Below are 27189 nucleotides of genomic sequence, written 5' to 3'. Positions count from 1 at the left end.
CAAGGGGACATCATCAACCTAGATTACTAGGACACTGTTTTATTCTATAATCAACAACAAACCATATAAATAATATCATTTTCCAACTTATCGGGCATATTGATTTATCGAACTAAATCGCACCCTTTGATAAATTAAAGAAATAAAAATTAAGTATACGTGCTTGTTATTATATCATGATTAAGAGTACAAACTTCCATAATAACAGAGGTCTTGTTCTTTTAAAGAGTCAGTATAAAAAGACACTACCTCAAATGATCTTGCTCAATACACTCAGAGTGTACTAGTATAATTTTATAGTCAAGATAAACTAATACCAACTTACACTACGACTATTCCAATGATTTGCTCCTATCTATCTTAGTCGTGAGCTTCTATTTATAACTTATAAGGAACTAATAACATGATCTTCTGTGTGTGACACCACATACCATGTTATATACAATATAAATTAATTGAACAACTGCACTTAGCATATAAATGTAGACATTTGACCAATGTGATTTTTTATTTCAAAACAAATGTTTACAAAAGCTAGGCTTTTAATATACACTCTAACAATCTCCCACTTATACTAAAAGACTATGCTGACATAAACGCTGCCATACATCTGATTCTCATCCCCTCAACATGCCTATCAAAAGCTTTTGCCAGAAGGACCTTAGTGAAAGGATCCGCCAGGTTATCTGCTGATGCAATCTTGGAGACAACAACTTCTCCTCGCTTTACGTTGTCTCGTATCAAGTGGTACTTGTGCTCTATGTGTTTACTCGCCTTATGGGCTCATGGTTCCTTCGAGTTTGCTACTGCACCTCTATTATCACAATAAATTGTGATGATTTTGGGCAAACCAGGAATCACATCTAAGCCCATTAAGAAGTTCCTAAGCCACACAGCTTCTTTAGCTGCCTCAGAGGCTGCCACATACTCAGCTTCCATGGTTGAGTCTAAAACACATTTCTACTTAACACTCCTCCATGCAATGGCTCCACCTCCTAAATTAAACACATAGCCTGATGTAGACTTAGTATTGCCCCTATCTGATTGGAAGTCAGAACCCGTGTAACCCACAGGGAGCAAATCATCTGCTTGGTAATTTAGCATATAATCTCTAATCCTTCTCAGGTACTTCAATATATGCTTTACAGCAGTCCAATGTCCTTGTCTAGGGTTACTTTGATATATGCTAACCATGCCCACGGTAAAACAGATATCCGGTCTCGTGCATAACATAGCATACATTAGGCTTCCTACAGCTGAAGCATAAGGAACTGCCTTCATCTTTTCTATCTCTTTTGATGTTTTTGGAGGCATCTCTTTAGATAAAAATACTCCATACCTAAATGGTAGAAAACCTTTCTTGGAGTCTTGCATACTAAAATGAGCTAGGATTGTATCGATATATGAAGCTTGGGATAAGCACAACATTCTTTTCTTGCGATCCCTTATTACTTTGATCTCGAGAATATGTGCGCATTCTCCCAAGTCCTTCATATCAAATTGATTGGACAACCATACCCTTACATCCGACAACACTTTGATATTGTTTCCAACTAACAAAATGTCATCTACGTATAGTACAAGAAATACCACCACGTTTCCATCACACTTCTTGTATACACAAGACTCATCCGGACACTGAATAAATCTATATGACTGGATTACTTCATTAAACCAGATGTTCCAAGATCTTGAAGCTTGCTTTAGTCCATAAATTGGCCGATTGAGCTTGCACACTAGATGCTCTTTGCCCTTTGCAATAAACCCCTCTGGTTGCTTCATATGGATGTTTTCTTCAAGACTTCCGTTAAGGAAAGCTGTCTTGACATCCATTTTCCAAACCTCATAATCCATATGAGCAGCAATAGATAAAAGTATCCGGATAGACTTAAGCATAGCAACTGTCGAAAAGGTATCCTCATAATCGATTCTCTCTTTCTAGGTATACCCCTTCGCAACAAGCCTTGCTTTGAAGGTTTCCACCTTCCCATCTATCCCTCTTTTCTTTTGTAGATCCACTTACATCCAACAGCTTTTACACCATTTGGTGGTTCTATAAGCTCCCAGACTTTATTAGAATACATAGATTCTATTTCTGAATTCATTGCTCTTTGCCAAGATGTTGCATCTTTATCCTGGAGTGCTTTGTCATATGTTCGTGGATCAGGTTCATGTTTACCTGGGATCAAGTCCGAAGACTCTCCCAAAAACATGAATCTTTCAGGTTGCCTCACAACCCTCCCACTACGATGAGGCACTGTCTGTGGTTGTGTATCATTTGTGATACGTGTTGCAGGTTCTTGTGATATTTCATCTTGTACTATTGGTACTAGACTAGACGTGTCCTCTCTAATTTCTTCTAAAATAATTTCACTCATGGGCTTATGGTTCATTACATAGTCTTCCTCTAAAAATTGAGTATTGGTGCTAATAATGATTTTCTAATTTTTAGGATTATAAAACAAACCACCTTTCGTTCCCTTAGGATATCCCATAAACAAACAAACTTCTGTACATGATTCCAACTTGTCAGTGTCTCCCTTCAGCACATGTGTTGGACTACCCCAAATCTGAATATGTTTTAGACTAGGCTCACGCCCATTCCATAATTCTATAGGAGTAAAGGGTACTGATTTAGAAGGTACCATATTCAGAATATATACTGCTGTTTCTAGAGCATATCCCCAAAACGAATTTGATAATTCTGAATAACTTATCATCGATCTAACCATTTCCTTAAGAGTCCTATTTCTTCGTTCTACCACACCATTCTGTTGGGGTGTACCAGGTGCAGACAATTGGGATTAAATCCCAACCTCTGATAAGTAATTTCTAAACGCTCCAAAGAGGTATTCGCCACCACGATCAAACCGTAGTGTCTTGATACTTTTACCATGACGTTTCTCCACATCAGCCTTGTACTCTTTGAACTTATCAAAGCATTCAGACTTGCGGCGCATCAAGTAAATGTACCCATATCTCGAATAGTCATCTATAAAAGAGACAAAATATTCAAAACCACCTCTTGCCTGGATAGACATAAGACCACACAAATCAGAATGAACCAGTTCCTACATATCTTTGGCTCTATACCCCTTGGCCTTAAAAGGTCTCTTGGTTATTTTTCCTTCCAAGTAAGATTCACAGGTTGGAAAGTTTTCCACCACAAATGAACCCAAGAGTCCATCAGCTATAAGTCTTTGAATCCTACTTAAGTTAATATGACCAAGCCTTAGATGCCAAAGATATGTTTGGTTCATTTCCGAAGGTTCCTTTCTCTTATTAGAATTAGAAGATGTGTTATTAATTTCCATTTGTTGCTTTGTGGGAGAAATTGTATTTAGAGTATACAAATTACCTACTAATATACCAGAACAGATAATAAGCCTATTTTTCTTGATAACTACTTTATCATCAAAAGAAACAGAATATCTATCCACAAATAGTTTAGAAACTGAAATTAAATTCTTTCTAAAAGTTGGTACATAAAGATAATTTCTCAAAATCAAAGTTCTATTTCTATCGAATGATAAGTAGACGTCTCCCACTGCAACAGCCGCCACTTTCGTAGCATTGCCCATGTAGACGGTTATATCTCCTTCATATAGTCGACGGGTTTCCTGGAACCCCTGCAATGAATTGCAAACATGATCAGTGGCTCCTGTATCTACACACCAGGTTCTGGTAGATAACACCGCTAAACATGTTTCAACTACTAAAGAATAGGATATACCTTTATTATTCTCTTTCCTCCGAGGATAGTCCACCTTCCAATGTCCAAACTGCTTGCAGATGAAGCACTTGCCCTTTGGTTTCTTCACTCCAGCTTTTGGTCCAGTACCTAGAGATCTATTCACCTTCTTTGCTGAGCCATTCTGTTTCTTCTTCTTCTTGCCTTTCGACTTAGAAGTAGAAACATTTTCAGCAAAGTGAATTTGAGAATTATGACGAAATAGCCCTTCTGTTGCCTGAAGTTCTGTCAGTAGTTTCGCCAATGAATAAATCCTTTTATTCATATTGTAGTTCAGGCGAAACTGCTCAAAACTTTTGGGTAGCGTTTGGAGAATAATATCGACCTGGGTTTCCCCATCGATTTCAGCTCCAAGGATTTGTATCTCGTTCAAGTAAGCCATCATCTTTAGGATATGATCCCTTACGAGTGTCCCCTCAGATATGGTGGCTGTTATTAAATTTCTTATAGCCTCTTGCCTAGTAGCTCGATTCTGGTGTCCGAAGAGTTCCTTGAGATTTTGCATCATGTCGTAGGCAGTGGGCATGTCCTGGTGCTGATGTTGTAGCACATTTGACATTGAAACCAAAATGTAACACTGCGCCATCTCATCTGCCTTAACCCATTTCCTATGATACTCAATCACCTCTTCACTAGAATCGCTATTAGGCACATTAGAGCAGACCTCCATCAGTACAAACTTATAACCTTCAACAGTTAGGACAATGTCCAGGTTTCTTTTCCAATCTATGTAATTGGGACCAGTAAGTTTGTTCTCTTTCAGAATAATAGCAAGTGGGTTGAAAGTCATCCTAAGAATCACAAAATAAGCTTTGGTCAAAACTTAAGAATTTAGAATAATATTGATTCCTCAAAAAAAATCATTTAAATTCACCAATACCTCAAAATACCGTGAATTTTATATGCCACGATAGTGTGGACGCATACAAATTCAAACATTTGTAATAGGAGGTTTTACCCATTAATTTTATTCTTGTCAACCTAACTTTATGACAAATAAAATTAATAGTTGGTGTTTCTCCGGTCACACAAATAATAGCAGTGACTCCGATGGGGTGGATACTATTAAATGCGCCTAAGTGTATACCATTACTTGATACTTAGTCCATTAAATAAGATTGTGCCCCTTGAGATGGAGAAGATCACATACTCCTAAATAATTTCCTATAATCATGCATAAAAGGAAGTTTGATCTAGTAACCCGCAAACAAACTCATCCGTTGTGGAGGAAGACACTCAGAGCCAACACACAAGTTTGTTTGCATCACTTTCAAACCAATAATGGAGACCGTGGAATTTATTTAAAATACCTCTCCCACTTAGTTATTTAAGGTGAGGAATTTTATCATGCAAGCACACATCACATGCACACACACATCACAGTAAATAAAAGCAATAAATATGGAAATTAATTTTCCAACTATTATAGCTTCTTCCTTCACTGTCCTCCGTGTGCTGCCAGCCCTAGGGTTCATGTCATCGGTTCCATCGAGCTTCCTTTTCTACTGCGCCTCTGGTCCTCCAATAGTACCACGCCTTGAAAGGATACGATCCACGATAAAAATAGAATTTTACATATATCGATCCTATATTCCACAAGGGAATGTACATGAAGTCTAGATCGAACAAAAATGTAAAATCCTAGGGCTAATACAGCTCCTACTGTATTTAATAAATACAATCATGCACACACAAAAAATGCCCTTGATATGTCCAAGGGTCCAATCACACACAATCATAATAAGCCATAATAGTTGGATCCTGCAACCACAGAGTTAGCATATCCTACTATTATCCTGCCTAAATTATGTATGACATGTGCATAATTAAACTAAAAACCAAACACACAGAGGTAAAACCTAGCTCTAATACCAATTGTTGGTTGCTACTCAGAATATCATACTGTTCCCCTGTACAAAAATTTTGTACAAGTCCTGAACCTTTCCTAACAACCTATTTTGGTCTTTAGAAATTAAATTTGGAATCGCAAACAGAACTTAACATTATTGATTTCAAATTCAACTTATTTGTTCTTAGAGATTTAGACTTGGATCGCAAACGACTCTTAACATTATTAATCCAAATTCACCCATGTTACAAATTTAATTAAATATTTATTTCAAAGATCGACTTCCAGGTTAAATATGGCGAGACACTAGACCTTCTTGAGTATGGGATCATCCACCACTTCCTAGAGAAAGCCTTTCAACGAAATTCAATATTTAATCTCCTTATAGTAACCCTAGGTTTAACTACTAAGAACAATCAAATCGCAAGATTAAAAAAACAAAAGGAACACAAAATCGAAACATAAATTCAATAGCCTAGAATCGTTAGCCTCTTGTGTTTGGTATTTCAAGATCTAAACAAAACAATGAACTAGTTATGATGCGGAAACTAATAACTAGTTATACCTTTTGTAGCTTATAAACCTCACGATCTTCTGTCATATTCATCTTCTTATCTTGGACGTCATGTGGGCGACGATCTACCGAGATGAGAATCCAGCCAAGCCTCCTTCTTCTCCTTGTAAGTTTCGACCACCACCACCAAGCTCCAAGGGATACTAGGAAACAAAGCCTCCTTTCTCTCCTTCTTCCTCAAGCAAGATCCGGCCACCAAAAGCTCCAAGAGATGTGATGCCACCGGCCTCCAAGGAAGAAGAGAAGAGGATGAGCAAGAGAATAGGGCCAGCCACCACCAAGGAAAAGAGAGGAGAGAAATAATAGATGTGTTGTATCATGGGGCAACCCCTCCCTCTCTTTTATAATCCTTGGTCATGGAAAATAAGGAAAATTTTAGACATAATTAAAACTTACTTATTTTACTTACCAATGAATAAAAGGAAAATTTAATTAAAATTTTCTTTTATTCTTGCTATGGACGACCACCTCATTGATCTCCAAAAAAGGAAAGTTTTAAACACAAAATTAAAACTTCCTTATTTGTTTCCAGAAATTTTTAAAATAAAAATTTCTCTTTTTAAATTTCCTTCATGGTTGGTTATAAAAGGAAACTTTTATAAATTAAAATCTCTCTTTTAAAACATGTGGATGGTTACAAAAAAAGAAAGTTTTCTCCGAAAATTAAAATCTTCCTTTTAACAACAAATAAGGAAAGATATCAAACATTTCTCTTAATCCTTTGTAGAAACTATAAAAAGAAAGATTTAATTTTTAAAACTCTCTTTTAAAATCATGGCTTCCACATAAGGAAAGATTTTAAAATGAACTTCCTTTTATTTTTATTATGGCCGACCACCTAAGTTGGGATTCCAAGCTAGGGCCGACAACTACTTGAACCCATCTAGCCTTGGTTTGGCCGACCCTAGCTTGGACTCAAATCTTGGCTTGGCTGGCCACCATAAGGTGCGTAAGAAGTTGGGTTTAGGTGGATATAAGACTTTATTAATAAGAGGCTACGACAGGGACCGAGAAGCGAAATTGGTTTTGGTCTCCTGATGAACTTGAGCTTCCCGTGTTCTCCTCGAACACCTAACTCGAGTTTATCAATAATAACTCATACCACTAAAGCGCTATTGTTGAACTACCGCACCAATCCCATGTTGGGACCAAAAATGGAGCTACAGGGGGGTGAATAGCTCGGCGCGATCCTCGTGTTTGACGTTGCTTGTTTCTTCAAAGATATGCAGTGGCAATACAAGAAACAAAGCATACAACGCTAAAAAAAAGGATTTACTTGGTATCCACCTCAAGATGAGGTGACTAATCCAAGGATCCACACACTCACGCACCCTCCACTATGAAAACACTCATTTTCAGTAACTACCGAAGGTGGAGAAGCCCCTACAATACTCTCAATACAACAAGAAAGCAAGGGAAGACAAATACAAGAAATATCTTACAAGATATGCAATGAAAGCCCTAACCCTAGCTTCTTCTTCTTGTTGTAGTCACGCCTCTTGACTTGGATGTCTCTCCAAGATCCTTCAAGAACTAGTGGTGAGAATGGAAGAACGCTGTGGAGAAGCTACTGTGAAGATTGGAGCTGAACAGTGTGAGAGATGGCGAAGGAATCGCACGCCAACGACTTTATCCAACGCCAACGGTCGGATCCCGATCGATTGGATTGCTCCTAATCGATCGGGGAGGCTTTGGATCGATCGGCTGATCGATCCAAAGCGCCTCTATGCTCTCAGGAATGGCCTGGATCGATCAGCTGATCGATCCAGGGCTTATAGCGCAGAATCGCATTTCCCAATCGATCCACTGATCGATTGGGGGCTCTGGATCGATCGGTCAATCGATCCAGAACTGTTCTGTTCGCGCGACACTTCTCCCCAATCGATCCACTGATCGATTGGGAGAAGACTTGCCATGGGGACTCGCCCAATCGATTAGCCGATCGATTGGGCATGAGCCAATCGATCGGCTGATCGATCCAGCTCATGGTTTTTGCTCAAAACCATGTCCAAAGTCCCCTAAACCAACATCCGGTCAACCATGACCTGTTGGTACATCATGCATAGCATCCGATCACCCTTGACCTGCTAGGACTCGCTCACCAAGTGTTCGGTCACTCCCTTTGACCCACTTGGACTTTTCTCCTCGTGCCAAGTATAAGGTCAATCCCTTTGACCTACTTGGACTTTCCACCTCGTGCCAAGTATCCGGTCAATCCCTTTGACCTACTTGGGCTTTCCAACACCAAATGTCCGATCAACCTTGATCCATCTAGATTTCCTCGTGCCTGGCTTCACTCATCAGGGCTTTCCCAATTGCCTAGCTTCACTCACTAGGACTTCCCTTCTGCCTGGCTTCACTCACCAGGACTTTCCTTTTGCCTAGCTTCACTCACTAGGACTTTCACAACTGCCTGGCTTCACTCACCAGGACTTTCACCTAGCTTCACTCACTAGGATTTCCTTCTGCCTAGCTTCACTCACTAGGTCTTTCACCTGGCTTCACTCACCAGGACTTTCACCTAGCTTCACTCACCAGGATTTCCTTCTGCCTAGCTTCACTCACTAGGTCTTTCACCTGGCTTCATTCACCAGGACTTTCACCTAGCTTCACTCACAAGGATTTCCTTCTGCCTAGCTTCACTCACTAGGTCTTTCACCTGGCTTCATTCACCAAGATTTCCAGTCAAGTATCCAATCAATCTTGACCTACTTGACTCTCCTTTACAATCTCCCCACATGAACAATTGCACATGCAATCTTCATGTGTTGCCTATATGTATTGTCAAACATCGAAATCCAAACATCAAGACTTGAGCTTGACTCAATTCAAGCTCAGTCAACCAGGTCAACCTTGATCTAGGGAATATTACACCAACAATCTCCCCCTTTTTGATGTTTGACAATACCTTATTTAAGTTAGACTAATCCCATAGCCTAAACTTCCTTCATGCCAATATATGAATGAGGATTCCCTTCATCCTTCCCTTTTCCCATAGGGCGATGCACATTCTCCCCCTATTTAGGGAATGAAGGCCTAACTTAAACCCTACATTCTCCCCCTATTGGCACACATCACAAACATTCCCCATCTTTGGCCACACATCAAAAACAAACTCTCCTCCTGAAGAGTTACCCTTCGTTGTTTACAACTTCACTCGTTGCTCACAACACAATAATGAAGGTCCCATACCCTTCATTATTTTGAACGCTCAACCCTTGAGCATATACCACCTGGTATATTCACACATGATTCAAATGAAGGTCTCATACCCTTCATTATCATCAAATGCTCATCCTTGAGCATACACTACTTGAATAATGAAGATATCCACTCTCCATTATATTCAAATGCCCAACCTTGAGCATTTTCGCTAAAGAAAGTTAACCACCTTCTAATGTGTATGAAAAATAGATTTTCATGTCCTTAAAGAGTAACTCCCCCTAAAGACATGCACGAAACTTCTGTCATTGCACCAACAATGACTTGTAATCTCTAAACCTTTAGGAAATCCAAAATTAGAAGTTTTGAGGTTTATAAATTCAATAATGAAATCAAACCTCAACCGAAACTTCGACTTAGTCTTCAATAACCAATCCATCCCTGTTTTCATCATGAAAACTCCCCTTAAATGTGTATAAATATGTTTTGAGGGGTTAGGAATGGTTACCTAGACTAAAGATGGTCCAAAATGCTGAAATCAGGCTTTACCAGCCAAGATCAGCATTCCCAATCGATTGGAGTTGCGTCCCAATCGATTGAACCTGCTTGAATCGATTCACTGATCGATTCAGACTGCTTGGATCGATCGGCTGATCGATCTAACAAGCTTCTGCTCGTGAGAATTGCCTTCTCAATCAATCACCCGATCGATTGAGGCACTCCAATCGATTGGGTGATCGATTGAAGCTCTGAAATTGCTGAAATACCATTTCAGTCAATTTCAGAAACCCCTAGTAAAATCTACAAAATTCTAAAAATCGTAAAACTTGTTGTAGACATTATTTAGGGTATATACTATCAAGGAAAAATAATTTTCTATGAAAATACATTCTATTTTTAAAGATTGACACAAACTTGGAAACTTGTAAAAAGTTTAGTGTTTTCTTTCAAGTTTGTGCTCAACTATTCAATGATGATTACTATCAAAAGATAGCCTTCATCAAGGTTTTCCAAAGGCATTTTAAAACATTTTCAAAACCAATATCCAACCATGTTCCTTGGGCTCAATGTACATGACTTGTACATTAGCTTTCCCAATGATTGGAAAACACATAACTATGTGTTTTGATGAACGTAAAATCCAAAAGAATGCACTAAATCAACATCTTGAGTTTTGTTCATCATCCTAGCATCTCACTTGTATTTAATTTGTACGAAACCACATACAAGGCACCTTATAGTTCTTTAGTGAGATGTAAACTTAGTTTTTCCCTAATCTAAGGATCATGCATATCTGTCTAGGCATTTTGAGTTGTGAACATCCACCACAGATGTTACTTGTTGATACATGCCATTAGTCCTTAATTCACAAGGAAATAAAATAGTGCATGATGATGTTATGGCATACATCAAAAAGAAATAATTTTCAAAAGGAAATATCCTATAACTACATGATGTATGTATGACATGACATAGTATTTTTGTGGTTTTCATAATAAGGTATGAATGCCAAAGAAAAAATAGGATGTCATGACATATGATGGGCAAACAAAGCATGACAAGTTTTTAGCATTAATGGAATAAACCTAGATTACCTATCTAAGTATTCTAAAACCTTAGCTAAATCCTAGATTGCCCAATTTCATCAAGAAAATGCCAATAATCCAATTTTGAAATTTCTTTTGCTTTTCCTAATTTGTGTCAATTTAAATTAAACATATTCCTCAAATTTTGGCACAATTTACTCTTTTAAGGAGTAACCAATTGAGTTAAGGCATACATTGCCTTTAATTTCCTAAGAACATGCCAAAATCCCAACTTGGTAGTTCTTATGATTTTCCCAATTTGTGTCACTTAAAATATCATCCAATTTATCAAATTGTGACACATTTTACTCTTATAAGAGTAAATAAAAATTATTTTCATTTTCAAAGGTTAACAATAACCTTGAAAATGCTCCCCGAGTGTCAACTTCATCAAAGTTGGGTTAACTACACTTCTAATCAGAGTTGACACTCTCTAACCCATCTATGGGGGTAGAGAAAATGCTCCTAGGAACCCAACACCTATTGGTGCTCCTTGGATGCTCTAGGTATTCACTAGGGATAACTTCCATAGATACCTTCTTAGTGACCTTGTTAGGCTTCTTAGAAGCCTTGGTCACTTTTTCTAGGTCAACTCTAGGGATTGCTTCCCTTGTGACCTTTCTAGTTACTTTCCTAGACTTCTTAGAAGTCTTAGTCACGTTTGTTGCAAAAATACTCTTAGGGATAACCTCTTTAGTATTTTTGACTTGACCCTTAGACCTAGACTCGGTTCCATAGCTATATGGAACTCTATGGTAAGAAATTACATCCTTCTTAGCCTTAGGTTTGTATCCCAAACCTCTATGGCTCTTGGATAACCCTTGTTGTACTCCTAGACCTAGGGTTTTCTCAGTTTGCCCTTTTAGGATATTTTCCATCCTTTTTAGGGTCTTTTTCATTTTATCAAGCCTTGACCTCAATACTTAATTTTCTATCATTAAATCCTTAGTTTTTGGTTTTTCAATGAATCCATGAGCAATTTTATTTTTAGGCTTGTAACTAAAACTCTTAGTTTTCTTACCTAGATTTTCATCTACCTTCCTAACCCTAGGTGTGGTAGTCTTAGCATAAAAAGCTACATGATTTTCCTTAAAGCTATCATGCTTTCTATTCTTATGGTAAATAGCATTAAAATAATAAAAGTTAGAACTACCATGCTTTTTACAATTATTTAAAGGGGTAAGCTCAATAAATGATACCTTTTTTTTTACCTTGGAGGCTCCCCCTTGACTTGTGCTTCCTCCAAGAGCCTTGACTGCTTCCTTCCCCTTGGAACATTGGCTCTGATAATGTCCCTTTTGATTGCAAGAGAAGCACACAATGTGCTCCTTGCTCTTCTTTGCTCCGGGGACGGTCTCCTTGGGCTTCACCTTGCCCTTTAGTGCCACTTGGCTCTTCTCCTTGGCCAATTTGGGGCACTTGCTCTTGTAATGCCCTTTTTCCCTACACTCAAAGCAAATAATGTGATTTTTATTTTTAATTGAAATGTTTATACCTTCATGTGTAGGGATGACACTTTCTCCTTTGGATCCGGAGGTAGAAACTTCCTCTTGATCCGAAAATGATTTTCCTCCCATTGATTTTACTTGACTTGTGGAGGATGCATCGTCTTCTTCTCCATTTGACCCGGATGTAGAAGCTTCTCCTTCTTCTTGATCCGACATCACCAAGAGTTGCTCCCCCTCAATCCTAGAGGTGGAGGCTTCTTCATCTTCATCTTGTATGTGAAATGAAGAGTGTGCTCCCTCTTTGCCCTTTTCATTGAATTCCTTTGAAGATGAAGCTTCTTGGACTTCTTCTTTGGAAGTTGAGCATCTCTCAACCTCGGAGTCCTCTTCCTCTTGGTCTTGATCCAATGAGTCACCCTCTTTGGATTCTTCTTGATCGATTAGATTGCTCCCAATTAGTCGGGGAGGCTTTGGATCGATCGGCTGATCGATCCAGAGCGCCTCTGTGCTCTCAGGAATGGCCTGGATCAATCAGCTGATCAATCCAGGGCTTATCGCGCAGAATCGCACTTTCCAATCGATCCACTGATCGATTGGGGGCTCTGGATCGATCGACCGATCGATCCAGAGCTGTTCTGTTCGTGCGACACTTCTCCCCAATCGATCCACTGATCGATTAGGAGAAGACTTTCCATGGGGACTCGCCCAATCGATCAGTCGATCGATTGGGCATGAGCCAATCGATCGGTTGATTGATCCAGCTCATGGTTTTTGCTCAAAACCAAGTCCAAAGTCCCCTAAACCAGCATCCGGTCAACCATGACCTGCTGGTACATCATGCATAGCATCCGGTCACCCTTGACCAACTAGGACTCGCTCACCAAGTGTCCGGTCACTCCCTTTGACCCACTTGGACTTTTCTCTTTGTGCCAAGTATCCGGTCAATCCCTTTGACCTACTTGGACTTTCCATCTCGTGCCAAGTATCCGGTCAATCCCTTTGACCTAATTGGACTTTCCAACACCAAATGTCCAATCAACCTTGATCCATCTGGATTTCCTCGTGCTTGGCTTCACTCACCAGGGCTTTCCCAATTGCCTAGCTTCACTCACTAGAACTACCCTTCTGTCTGGCTTCACTCACCAGGACTTTCCTTTTGCCTAGCTTCACTCACTAGGACTTTCACAACTGCCTGGCTGCACTCACCAGGACTTTCACCTAGCTTCACTCACTAGGATTTCCTTCTGCCTAGCTTCACTCACTCGGTCTTTCACCTGGCTTCACTCACTAGGACTTTCACCTAGCTTCACTCACTAGGATTTCCTTCTGCCTATCTTCACTCACTAGGTCTTTCACCTTGCTTCATTCACCAGGACTTTCACCTAGCTTCACTCACAAGGATTTCCTTATGCCTAGCTTCACTCACTAGGTCTTTCACCTGGCTTCATTCACCAGGATTTCTAGTCAAGTATCCAGTCAACCTTGACCTACTTGACTCTCCTTCACAATCTCCCCACATGAACAATTGCACCTGCAATCTTCATGTGTTGCCTACATGTATTGTTAAACATCGAAATCTAAACATCAAGATTCGAGCTTGACTCAATTCAAGCTCAGTCAATTAGGTCAACCTTGACCTAGGGAATATTGCACCAACATCCCATATTACTATATGGGCTCCTTCTTATCATGAGTGTATTAATCTTCCTTTGTTTAAGATATCGATTGCCCACTAATTAAATGAGTTACTGACAACTCACTTAATTAATATCTAGCTCCAAGAGTAGTACCACTCAACCTTATTATCATGTCGGACTAAGTCCACCTGCAGGGTTTACATGACAATCTTTATGAGCTCCTCAAGGGGACATCATCAACCTAGATTACTAGGACACAGTTTCATTCTATAATCAACAATACACCATATAAATAATATAATTTCCCAACTTATCAGGCATATTGGTTTATCGAACTAAATCGCACTCTTTGATAAATTAAAGAAATAAATATTAAGTATACGTGCTTGTTATTATATCATGATTAAGAGTACAAACTTTCATAATAACAGAGGTCTTGTTCTTTTAAAGAGTCAGTATAAAAAGACACTACCTCAAATGATCTTGCTCAATACACTCAGAGTGTACTAGTGTAATTTTATAGTCAAGATAAACTAATACCAAATTACACTACGATTAATCCAATGATTTGTTTCTATCCATCTTAGTCGTAAGCTTCTATTTATAACTTAAAAGGAACTGATAACATGATCTTCTGTGTGTGGCACCATACACCATGTTATCTACAATATAAATTAATTGAACAACTACACTTAGCATATAAATGTAGACATTTGATCAATGTGATTTTTATTTAAAAATAAATGTTTACAAAAAGATAGACTTTTAGTATACACTCTAACACTTCTTTCCTTTCGACTTAGAAGTAGAAACATTTTCAGCAAAGTGAATTTGAGAACTATGACGAAATAGCCCTTCTGCTGCCTGAAGTTCTATCAGTAGTTCCGCCAATGAATAAATCCTTTTATTCATATTGTAGTTCAGGCTGAACTGCTCAAAACTTTTGGGTAATGTTTGGAGAATAATATCGACCTAGGTTTCCCCATCGATTTCAGCTCCAAGGATTTGTATCTCATTCAAGTAAGCCATCATTTTGAGGATATGATCCCTTACGGGTGTTCCTTCTGACATGGTGGCTGTCATTAAGCTTCTCATAGCCTCTTGCCTAGCAACCCGATTTAGGTGTAGGAAGAGTTCCTTGAGATTGTGCATCATGTCATAGGCAGTGGGCATGACCTGATGCTGATGTTGCAGCACATTTGACATTGAAGCCAAAATGTAACACCGCGCCATCTTATCTGCCTTGACCCATTTCCTATGATACTCAATCTAGTCTTCACTAGAATCACTATTAGGTACATTAGGGCAGACCTCCATCAGTACAAACTTATAGCCTTCAACAGTTAGGACAATGTCCAGGTTTCTTTTCCAATCTATGTAATTGAGACCAGTAAGTTTGTTATCTTTTAGAATAATAGCAAGTGGGTTGAAAGTCATCCTAAGAATCACAAAATAAGCTTTGGTCAAAACTTAAGAATTTAGAATAATATTGATTCCTCAAATAATATCATTTAAATTCACCAACACCTCAAAACACCGTGAATTTTGTATGTCACAATAGTGTGGACGTATACAAATTCAAATATTTATAAGAGGAGGTTTTACCCATTAATTTTATTCTTGTCAACCTAACTTTATGACAAATAAAATTAATAGTTGGTATTTCTTCGGTCACACAAATAATAGCAATGACTCCGATGGGGAGGATACTATTAAATGCGTCTAAGTGTATACCATTACTTGATACTTAGTCCATTAAATAGGATTGTGCCCCTTCAGATGGAGAAGATCACACACTCCTAAATAATTTCCTATAATCATTCATAAAGGAGGTTTGATCTAGTGATCCACAAACAAACTCATCCGATGTGGAAGAAGGCACTCAGAGTCAACGCGCAAATTTGTTTGCATCACTTACAAACCAGTAATGGAGACCGTGGAATTTATTTATAAATCCCTCTCCCACTTAGTTATTTAATATGAGGATTTTAACATGCACACACATACATCACAGCAAATAAAAGCAATAAATATGAAAAAAAAATAATTTTCCAACTATTATAGCCTCTTCCATCACTGTCCTCCGTATGCTGTCATCCCTAGTAGTCGTCAAAATTAGCCGCCAACCCTAGGGCTCATGTCGTCGCGTTTATTGAGCTCTGTTTTTTGCTGCACCTCTAGTCCTCAAATAGCACCATGCCTCACAAGGATACGATCCACGATAAAAATAAAGGTTTACATATATCGATCCTATATTCCACAAAGGAATGTACATAAAGTCTAGATCGAACAAAATGTAAAATCCTAAAACTAATATAGCTCTTGCTATATTTAATAAATACAACCATGCACACACATAGAACACCCTTGACATGCCCGAGGGTCCAATCACATACAATAACAATAGGCCATAATAGTTGGAACCTGCAACCACAGAGTTAATATATTTGCACATCTTACTATTATCCAGCCTAAAATATGTATGACATGTGCATAATTAAACTAAAAACCAAACACACAGAGGTAAAACCTAGCTCTGATACCAATTGTTGGTTGCTACTCAAAATACCATTCTAGTTCCCCTGTATAAAATTTGTACAAGCATAGAACTATCCTAGCTACCCATGTGCTCTACTGAAGTTAAATTTGGATTGCAAACGATGCTTAGCATTATTAATCCAAATTTTCCTTCAGAAGCTAAACTTGGATTGGAAATGATACTTAACATTTTTACTCCAAGTTTAACCGATGTGATCTTCCTAAGTTAAACCATATTACAGAAGTCAATCAAATATCAATTTCAAAAATCGACTTCCAAGTTAAACATGGCGAGACACTAGACCTTCTTGGGTATGGGATCATCCACCACTTCCTAGATAAAGCCTTTCAAAGAAATCGGATATTTAACTTCTTACAGTAAACTAGGTTTAACTACAGAGATCTCAATAAAAGCACATTATCGAAACATGAAATCAAAAAATAAAATCAATAACAAAACGATAACCTAAAATCGATAACCTCTTGTGTTTGGTTTTTCAAGATCTATACAAAAAGATGAACTAGCCATGATGTAGAAACAAATAACTAGTTATACCTTTTTGTAGCTTATAGACCTCTTGATCTTCTGCTATATTCCTCTTCTTCTCTTGGACGTCGTGTGGGTGACGATCTTCCAAGAGGAAATCCACCTAAGCTTCTTCCTTTGCTTCCATGATTCGGCCACCAACTAACCTCCAAGGGATGCTAGACAAGAGAGCTTCCTTCTCTTCTTCTTCTTCTCCTTCAAGCAACCGACCACCAAGAGAAAACAATGCTTGATGTCGCCAGCCTCCAAGAGAGAAAACAAAAGGAGAAAAGAAAAGGAAAAGGGTCGGCCACCAAAGGATTGGAAGAGAGGAATAGAAGATGTGTTGTTTTATAAGACAACCCCTCCATCTCTTTTATAATCCTTGGTCTTGGAAAAATAGGAAAGTTTTAAACATAATTAAAACTTCCTTATATTCCTTGCCAATGACTAAAACGGAACGTTTTAAAACCAAAAATTAAAACTTCCTTTAATGCTTGTCATGACTGGCCCTACACATGTGCTCCAAACAAGGAAAGTTTTAAACATAAAATTAAAACTTCCTTATTTGTTTCCGATAAGAAATTTTTAATAAAAAAAAAATTCTATTTTAAATCCCTTGTTGGTTATAAAAGGAAAATTTTATAAATTAAAATATCTCTTATAAAACATGTGGATGGTTACAAAAAAGGAAAGTTTTATCAAAAATTAAAATCTTCCTTTTAACTACAAATAAGGAAAGATATCAAACCTCTCTCTTAATCCTTTGTAGAAAGCTATAAAAGGAAATATTTTAAAATTTAAAAACTCTCTTTTAAAACCATCGCTACCACAAAAAGAAAGATTTTAATATTTAAAAATACCCTTTTTATATTTTATGTGGTCGGCCACCTAGCTTGGCCTCCAAGCTTGGCCGACCATAACTTGGCTCCAATCTTTAGCTTGGCGGGCCCTAGCTTGGGCTCCAAGCTGTTAGAGTGTATACTAAAAGCCTAGCTTTTGTAAACATTTATTTTTGAAATAAAATAATCACATTGGTCAAATGTCTACATTTATTGGCTAAGTGTAGTTGTTCAATTAATTTATATTGTAGATAACATGGTGTGTGGTGTCACACACAGAAGATCATGTTATCAGTTCTTTATAAATTATAAATAGTTGCTCACGACTAAGATGGAAAGGAACAAATCGTTGGAATAGTCGTAGTGTAATTAAGTATTAGTTTATCTTGACTAATAAATTACACTAGTACACTCTGAGTGTATTGAGTAGGACCATTTAAGGTAAGTTCTTTTTATACTGACTTAATAAAAGAACAAGACCTTAGTTATTATGGAAGTGTGTACTCTTAATCCTAATATAATAACAAGCACATATATTTATTATTTATTTCTTTAACTTATCAAAGGGTGATATTTAGCTCGATAAATCAATAGGCCCGATAAGTTGGGAAATGATATTACTTATAGTGTGTATTATTGATTATAGAAGGAAACTGTGTCCTAGTAATCTAGGTTGAGAATACCCCCAAGAGGAGCTCATAAGGATTGTCATGTTAAACTCTGCAGGTGGACTTAGTCCGACATGACAATGAGGTTGAGTGGTATTACTTTTGGACTAAGACATTAATTATAGTGAGTTGTCAGTAACTCAATTAAATTAATGGACATTCGATGTCTTAAACACGGGGAGATTAACACACTCATGATAAGGAGCCCATAATATAATTTGGGATTGGTGTGGTAGTGTAATAATAACTCTCTAGTGGAATGAGTTATTGTTGATGAACTTGAGTTGTGTGTTCGGGGCGAACATGGGATACTTGAGCTCATCGGGAGGCCAAAATCAATTTCTCCTCTAGGTCCCTATCGTAGCCTCAATGAAGCCTTAAATCCACTCATGAAAATCCCATCTTGGTGTCCAAGAGGGGGTCGACCCATGGCTTGGTAACCAAGCCATAGGGGCCGACCACTTACTTCTCAAAGGGGGCCGGCCCTTTGCTTGGTGCCCAAGCAAGAAGGGGCCGACCACTATAATTCAAATTAGGAGGGGTGTTTTGAATTTTTAAAATCTTCTCTTTGTAGATAAACTACAAGTTTAAAAGAAGGTTTTTAAATTTACAAAACTTTCCTTATTTGAATTAGGTCACATGGTTTAAAAGTTTTAAAACTTTCCTTTTTTAACCATCCTTATGGTTATTGAAAAAAAAAGGAAGGGAGTTTTAAATTTGAAACTTTTTATTTTTTGTAACCATGTTAAAAAAGGAAATTTTAGAAGAAAGTTTTAAATTTTAAAACTTGGTTTTAATTTTTAAAACTTGGTTTTAATTTTTAAAACATTCCTTTTTTTAATATCCACATTAGAAAATTAAAAGAGAGCTTGTAAAATTTTATAAGAGCTTTCATTCTTTGCTTATAAAATTTTTTACAAGATTATTTCCTTCCTTTAAAGGGTCGGCCACCCTTGCTTGGTGCCCAAGCAAAGGGTCGGCCAATCATCCAATGATTCAATCAATGATTGAATCAATCAAGGGAAACAAAAGGAAAAATAAAAGTGGAAAAGGAAAAACAAGAGGAAGATTTTAATTTTTGTAAAAATCTTTTCCTTATTTTCCTTGGGCAAATAATATAAAAGAAGAGGAGGAGAGGCCTCATGAGACATCAATTCTTATTCTCTTGTTGGAGCTCTTTCTTGTGTCTGACCCTCTCTCCCTCTCTTTTCCCCTTGCTCTCTTATTTCTTTGTGGTGGCGGTGGCCAGATTTTAAGAGAAGGAGGAAGAATCTTTTGGGTGGTGTTCATCTTGGAGGTCGTCGCCCACACGACGTCCAAGAAGAGGCGAGGAATACGGTAGGAGATCTCGAGGTTATTAGCATACAAACAAGAGGTATAACTAGTATTTATTTTCCGCATCATGCTAGTTCTTCTTTGTACGAATTCCAAACACAAGAGGCATATGATTCTAGAGTTTCGAATTTGTGATTCGAGTTTGTGTTTTTTTTTGTTTTTCGAATTTGTGATTCGATTGTTCTTTTTGGTTAAACCTAATGTTATTTTAAGAAATTAAATATTTAATTTCGTTAAGAGATTTTATCCTAGCAGTGGTTGATGCTCCTATACCGAAGAAGGTCATGTGCCTCGCCATGTTTGTCCTGGGAACCGATTTCCGAAATAGATATTTAATTGAATTTGTAACATAGGTTGATTTGGATTAATAGTGTTAAGTTCTACTTGCGATCCAAATCTAAACTATTAAGAATAGATAAATTAAATTTGGAATCAATAATGTTAAGTTCCGTTTGTGATTCCTAATTTAATTTCTAAAGAACACAATAGGTTGTTTAGGAAAGGTTTGACACTCGTACAAAATTTTTGTACAGTGGAACCGGTACGATCTTCCTTGGACCAACCAACAATTGGTATCAGAGTTAGGGTTTGCCTCTGTGTATTTGGTTTTCAAATAGATTATGCACATGTCATACATAATTTAGGCAGGATAATAGTAGGATGTGCTAACTTTGTGGCTACAGGCTCCAATTATTATGATATATAGATATTGTGTGTGATTGGACCCTTGGACATGTCAAGGGCATTTTATTGTGTGTGTATGATTGTAATATTAAATACAGCAGGAGCTGTATTAGTTATTAGGATTTTACAATTTTGTTTCGATCTAGATTACATGTACATTCCTTTATGGAATATAGGATTGATATATGTAAAATTCTATTGTTGTCGCGGATCGTATCCTTGCGAGATGTGGTGCTATTGGAGGACCAGAGGTGCAGTGGAAAAAGGAAGCTCGATGGACCCAACGACATGATCCCTAGGGATGGCAGCACGCGAAGGACAGTGATGGAAGAAGCCATAATAGTTGGAAAATTAATTTCCATATTTATTGCTTTTATTTACTGTGATGTGTGTGTGTGCATGTGATGTATGCTAGCGTAGTCAAAAATCCTCACCTTAAAAAACTAAGTGGGAGAGGGATTAGTAAATAAATCTCATGGTCTCCATTACTAGCTTGTAAGTGATGCAACAAGCTTGCGTGTTGGCTCTAAGTGCCTCCCTCCACAACGGATGAGTTTGTTGCGGATCACTAGATCAAACTTCCTTTATGGATGGTTATAGGAAATTATTTAGGAGCGTGTGATCTTCTCCAACTGAAGGGGCATAATCCTATTTAATGGACTAAGTATCAAGTAATGGTATACACTTAGACACATTCAATAGTATCCCCCCAACGGAGTCACTGCTATTGTTTTGCGTGACCAAAGGAATACCAACTATTAATTTGTTATAAAGCTAGGTAAAACCTCCCTCTTACAAATATTTGAATTTGTATACGTCCACACTAACGTGGCATACAAAATTCACGGTGTTTGAGGTAATTTTATTTGTCATAAAGTTAGGTTGACAATATAAAATGGGTAATACCTTCTCTTACAAATAATTGAATTTGTATACGCCCACATTAACATGGCATACAAAATTCATGGTGCTTGAGGTAATTTAAGGTTGACAAGATAATTAATGGGTAAGACCCTCCTCTTACGAATGTTTGAATTTGTATACATCCACACTAACGTGGCATGCATAATTCCCGGTGTTTGAGGTGTTGGTGAATTTAAATAATATTGTTTGAGGAATCAATGTTATTTTAAATTCAAAGTTTTGACCAAATTTTTTATCAAAGACCAACTATTAATTTTATTTGTCATAAAGATAGGTTGACAAGATAATAAAATTAATGGATAAAATCTCCTATTAAAGTTTGAATTTGTATATGTCCACACTAACGTGTCATACAAAATTCATGAGGATTTTAGAGTATTGGTCTTAATCAAATATTTTTTTTTGTGATTCTTAGGATTTCATATATTTGTCAATCCCCTAGTTGTTATACTATAGGATAGACTTAGTAGTCCCAATTAAGATTGGAAACAAAACTTGGACTCTAAGATGGGCTGTCCTCTCAGAAATAAGAACAATAGAGGTGTATTTAATTCATTAGTTGTTGAAACATGTTTAGTGGTGTTATCAACCGGTGCCTGGTGTGTAGATATGGGAGCCACTGATCATATCTGCAATTCATTGCAGGGGTTCCAGGAAACCTGACAACTATGTGAAAAGGAAAATACCGTCTACATGGGCACTGCTGCAAAATGTAGCAGTTGTTGCAGTGGGAGATGTTTATCCTCTGATAGGAATACAACATGAATTTTGTGAAATTATCTTTACATACCAAGTTTAGAAAGAACTTGAATTCAGTTTCTAAACTATTCAAAGAACTTGATATTCTGTCTCTTTTGATAACAAAGTTGTTATCAAGGAAAAGAGGGAAGTGATCTGTTCTAGTTGGCAATTTATAAAATCTAATAACTCCCACGATGCAACAAATGGAAATTAATAACATATCTTCTAATTCTAAAAAGAGAAAGCAACCTTCGGAAATAAACCAATTATATCTTTGTCATCTAAGGCTAGGTTATATTAACTTGAGTAGGATTCAAAGGATAATAGCCGATGAACTTTTGAGTTCATTGGTAGTGGAAACCTTTCCAACCTGCGAGTCTTACTTGGAAGGAAGAATAACTAAGAAGCTTTTCAAGTCTAATGTAACACCCCACCCTCCTCGCTACTAGTCTGCGAGGGCGGAGCGCTACTGGACTACTAACTTTACTTAATTAGAGTTGTTCACATGTAAAGATCAATACATAAACTCTAAAAAAACTCAAAACATACAATTAACTAGCAGCGGAAGATTAAATGACTCATCTAATACATTCTTAATAAATGTCAGTCTTAATAAATTCTTAAACTAAGTCCCAAGGCTTCCATAGTCCTGGCATCACACACCATCCGCGCCACCTTGTCGCCTTCCTTGCTAACCCTTTTCTTTTCATTTATCTGCAGTAAGAGGAAGTGTAGTCTATAAGCAAAATTTGCTTAGTAAGCGCTATCTAACTCACAAAAACACGAATGTGCATGTATACGAAAAGAACTAGGAACTATATGCTCTAAAAGAAATAAAGCATAAACATAACTGCTCATGTCAAACTAATAGCAAAGAAAAGCTAAGAAATCTACTCATGTGATTCTACTCGCTAATCATGCTACTCATCTAATAGGTAAACATGAAACTACTCATCCACTAGATAAACATGGTAGAATAAAGAACTAAACTTACTGAATTCTAAACACCTTCTGAATCTTATTCCACCTGTTTAAAGACTTATTCTTTAATACTTTATACTTATGTAAAACTCGTTTTACTTGTTCAAAAACTTATACTTATAATACTTCAAAATAATAATCAACTTCTTCTTGGGCCCAGGCATAGTACCATCTTATGCGCGTTCCCTGATAGGTTGGGGTAGCGAGCCACCAATCCTAAAAGAGCAGACCTCGGTCTACCAGGGCCAAGACCTCGGAATTGGACACCTGGATTTGTTTAACGACAACCTCGGAAGTCGAGTACTAGCCTCTTCTTAAAAGTAAAATACTTATAATCTTAATTACTTCTTCTTTGAATGCCTCGGCATTTTAATAGGCACCTTGTGCGCCAAAATCCCTAAAGTCTTGACTTTGGGATCTACTTAAGGCCTCGGCCTTTTCTTTCTTTTCTTTATCTTTCTTATACTTTTCTTTATCTTTCTTATGCATCTATGAATGAAACTAACTATGTAACACATAATCATGCATAGAATACAAAAAGAAATCTGCACATACAATCTGTATTTTAAGCTCTAAGAAATCTGCACTATAAGCTCTCCATGCACAAATCAAATTAAGCTTACTGGAAAACTAAAACAATACCAATATAAAACTTATTCACAGCTATAATTTTATAAGGAAATCATAATCTTTAAGCCTGTTACAACTTAGTCAAAACTGGAACACCAAATCATAAGCACGCTAGCTACTCTTAAACCTCTAGCCATCCCAATGCTGTATAGAAAAATCCCAAGCAAGAAAACAAAGGACACTTACTGCTCTTAAATATACCATTTATAGAAGGTAAGGTACACTTTAGTTTACAAAAATGTAGGCCTTCATAGTTGATTTGCATGGTAATACAGTGGGGTGGGTTTCTACTGCTTTGAATAAAACAACATGCACAACCTAATCAATTCATTCATTTCCTCAATCTAACAATTAAATCAAAATTACACAATAGCAAAGAAATTTAATTCTGAGATCTTTCAAACATATAACTGTTCTTTGTTCATAGCAGTAAGCACAAACAAGAGCGACTGTGAAACCTCAGGCCGAATCAAAAGACAACTGGGAAGAATCCAATTGAAGGAATACCACAAAGAAACTCATAGAACAAAACATAGCATGCTGGAAACCGGATCCTTAACACATCCAAATCGCAGAACACAATCAAACTTCTATCTAGAAACTCAAACAACCCGAAGAAACAGGGCAGCAACAAATTCAATCTCCAATCCGGTGCAGAACCCAAAACAGAAAGCATGCGATGGATTAAGCACGAGCAAGAACAATTAGAACATCACTGAAACCTCAACTCACGATAGAACTTCGAAGTTCAATCCTTTCCCACGACATACCAAGAAAAACACAAGGAAACCACATTCATTACCGAAACCGAAACCAAATCTATAATTCGAAACGATATAATCCGTTTCTCTTCTCTAATATTCTCGGCATAAAACTAAAGACTGAAGGAAACATGAATCCTTAAACTATTTTAGATAACTTAAGGACACAAAAGATTTAGATAAGAACACAATCTATTCTTCCTTTGAAGGTCACGGCAGCAACCCTAATCTAACCTTCTTCACAGAACACATTCGGAACACAAAGGAAATAGAAATCCGAAGCTATCCTACTGCAGGTGAGTAAGCGACTTACCTTGATTCTTGGACTCACAACCGAACAAAAAGGGCATCTAGGACCTTGGCCGCTCGCCGGAGATGATACCCTAACTCCCTTTCATTTTCTGCCCGAGCTCCGTCATCGTACGCAGAAGAGAAGGAGAGAATGGTTTAAGTCACGGGAAAACAGAGCATCAACTTATCCCCTTTTATAATCCAATATTCTGTTAATTATCTTAGATAAATTTGCTACTTTTTCTAAACAAACAAATCCAACATCAACTTATCCCTTTTATAATCCAATATTCTGTTAATTATCTTAAATAAATTTGCTACTTTTTCTAAACAAACAAATCCAACATCAACTTATCCCTTTTATAATATTCTGTTAACTATCTTAAATAAATTCGCTACCTTTTCTAAACAAACAAATCCAAGATCAACTTATCCCTTTTATAATCTAATATTCTGTTAACCATCTTAAATAAATTCGCTACCTTTTCTAAACAGAAAAATTTGTTTGCCCACCTGGTCAGTCGTGTTTTGACCGAGTCAAAGGTAGCGGGTTCTATTCTCGGCTTGGACATTTTTTGTCGAAACTTTCTTCGTTTAGTAAAAATATCAAACGACCTCCAAAAATTACATAAAAATACTCTAAAAATTTCTAAAAATCTCTAGAATATTTCTAAAATATTTATAAATATTTTTAAAAACTTTTAGAACTCCTAATGATGAAAATTGGGTCGTTACAATCCCCCATACCTTATAAAAAGTTCGTCCTCGAACTTTGAATAATTCTATAGCATGTTCTCTACCTTGTACATGCATTAGTTAGCGTCTATAATCTAATGTACTAAGGAAAACCACATCAAAGGTATCTTAGGACCTCCTAACCTACTTTCAATGAACATAAGCATAAGCAGTGACATAAGCATGACAACATAAATATAAGCATGGTAGATGAACTAAACATAATGATAGACTCGATCACAAGCATGTCCATATGCATAGGCAATAACATAACATGAACATAACGTGGACCTAAACATAAACGTAAATAGAAATATAACATGACTTGAACATACTTGCATGCATACTTATAAACATACTATTGTGGTGGCCTAGTTTCACTTAGTAGTACCGTAACATAAGTTGTTGATCAGACAACTACCCTAGCGCTAGGTTGGTAGGGGTCCGAACTTAGGACCGGAGTTCCCCTTTATTCTGGCGCGCTCACCGGGCTTAGGTCCCCGGATCATACCACCATCCCAGAACATATCTTGTTTGATTCTGGCGCGCTCACTGGGCTTAGGTCCCCAGATCATACCACCATCCCAGAACATATCTTGTTTGATTCTGGCGCGCTCACCGGGCTTAGGTCCCCGGATCATACCACCATCCAGAACACATCTTGTTATGTAAAAGAAACTAAGCAGAATTCTTAACTTTATAAGCACTTCTAAACATCTCCCTATTCTGTACATATAATCTAATACTTCTAAGAATTTCTCTTTACTGTAAAGAATAAAGAAAAGCATACTAAAAATTAAATACTTTCTTACTTGAAGACGGCAAGGTTGGTGCTGATGTGTGATGTTGGAGAATAGGAACTGCTCAGATACCAACTGTAACACCCCACCCTCCTCGCTACTAGTCTGCGAGGGCGGAGCGCTACTGGACTACTAACTTTACTTAATTAGAGTTGTTCACATGTAAAGATCAATACATAAACTCTAAAAAAACTCAAAACATACAATTAACTAGCAGCGGAAGATTAAATGACTCATCTAATACATTCTTAATAAATGTCAGTCTTAATAAATTCTTAAACTAAGTCCCAAGGCTTCCATAGTCCTGGCATCACACACCATCCGCGCCACCTTGTCGCCTTCCTTGCTAACCCTTTTCTTTTCATTTATCTGCAGTAAGAGGAAGTGTAGTCTATAAGCAAAATTTGCTTAGTAAGCGCTATCTAACTCACAAAAACACGAATGTGCATGTATACGAAAAGAACTAGGAACTATATGCTCTAAAAGAAATAAAGCATAAACATAACTGCTCATGTCAAACTAATAGCAAAGAAAAGCTAAGAAATCTACTCATGTGATTCTACTCGCTAATCATGCTACTCATCTAATAGGTAAACATGAAACTACTCATCCACTAGATAAACATGGTAGAATAAAGAACTAAACTTACTGAATTCTAAACACCTTCTGAATCTTATTCCACTTGTTTAAAGACTTATTCTTTAATACTTTATACTTATGTAAAAC

The sequence above is a fragment of the Zingiber officinale genome, chromosome 4A (assembly GCF_018446385.1).
Source record: "Zingiber officinale cultivar Zhangliang chromosome 4A, Zo_v1.1, whole genome shotgun sequence".
In the NCBI taxonomy this organism is placed as follows: domain Eukaryota; kingdom Viridiplantae; phylum Streptophyta; class Magnoliopsida; order Zingiberales; family Zingiberaceae; genus Zingiber; species Zingiber officinale.
This window is presented reverse-complemented; position numbering follows the sequence as displayed.